Source organism: Gossypium arboreum, chromosome 3 (genome assembly GCF_025698485.1).
Source record: "Gossypium arboreum isolate Shixiya-1 chromosome 3, ASM2569848v2, whole genome shotgun sequence".
NCBI lineage: Eukaryota > Viridiplantae > Streptophyta > Magnoliopsida > Malvales > Malvaceae > Gossypium > Gossypium arboreum.
The window spans coordinates 129,397,289-129,398,492 of record NC_069072.1 but is presented as its reverse complement, the minus strand read 5'-3'; the positions used below and the strand labels follow the sequence as shown (position 1 = coordinate 129,398,492).

Below are 1,204 nucleotides of genomic sequence, written 5' to 3'. Positions count from 1 at the left end.
TAGCATTTTTATCTGAGTTGGGCTTGGGCAAAATTTTAGGCCCATTTTTCGGCCCGGGCCAGGCGCCTAGCAAACGAGCCTAAATTTTTAGTTGAGTTTGGCCCGAACCTGGCCTGGCCCAGCCCATGCTCACCTCTAATAATATGCAGTTCAAAGGCACAATGACGGAAGACCCAAATTAGCATCTAAAATGATTTCTTCAACTTTGTGATACTTTTGAATATAACGAGGTCACCAATGAAACTATTCATCTTCGGTTTTTCCCTTTCTCCTTAATAGATAAGGCTTTTTCTTGGTTAGACTCATAAGCACCAAGATTTATCACAACATGGGATGAACTTGTAGGAAAATTCTTGAAAAACTTATTCCCTATTAGCAAAACGGTTTAACCAAGAAGGGAGATTGCAACGTTCAAACAATTACAAGGAGAAAGTTTTCATGAAGCTTGGGAGTGTTTTAAAATTCTAATTCAGATATGCCCACACCATGGATTACCTGAGTTGCTAAGGCTACAAATGTTGTACAACGGGTTAGATGCACACGCATGTTCAGGACTAGATTGAGCTGTAGGAGAAGCCTTAATGAATAGAAAAAATGTGGATGTATATGGCTTGATAGAGAGTATAGTAATAAATTCTTACTAGTGGCCAATCGAACATTACGCATAAGATTAGAAGCCATCTACGGTTAAAGCTGTCCAAGAAGATGACAAATACCAACAAATTTTGAACAGACTTGACCGCATAGAGTCCTCAACCAGTGCGTCATCCATTTTTAGAGGAGATAAACCTCTAAGTTGTCATAATTTGGTGTGGCAAATTAAACTAGTTTTTATACTTGAGGAACTTGAATGCAAACATTTTTATTATGTTTTAGTTAAGTTTTCATATTTTAGTTTAAATCTAATAAAAAGTGTATTTTGAGTCTTTTATTGACCTTAGGGGCTGAATGAGGCCTAAAGGCGAGCTAATGTACTTATTGAGTGTGCAGGAGTCCATTCGAGGGCATACAAACTCAATATTGGTTATTGCGTTGCGACATGAGAACTTTGATGTTGCAACATAGGGAGCAGAATGCAAGAATCTTGAAACTCCCTTGGGTGTCGCGAGACAATCATAGGATTTCATGACACACCCCTGAAGCTACCCTAAACCTGAGCATATTGCCATTAATTTCCCAACATGTGCACTAGGGTGTTGTGACA

The 1,204-nt window shown here is 38.8% G+C and overlaps 1 non-coding gene across 1 annotated transcript; it reads right to left on the bottom strand.

Annotated features, from left to right (window-relative positions):
- Nucleotides 1–387: 387 nt before the first annotated feature.
- On the bottom strand, nt 388–493 carry LOC128291161 (small nucleolar RNA R71). The gene has a single exon (XR_008280937.1). It is a non-coding gene; the product is annotated as a small nucleolar RNA R71 (small nucleolar RNA).
- Between the last annotated feature and the right edge of the window lie 711 nt (nt 494–1,204).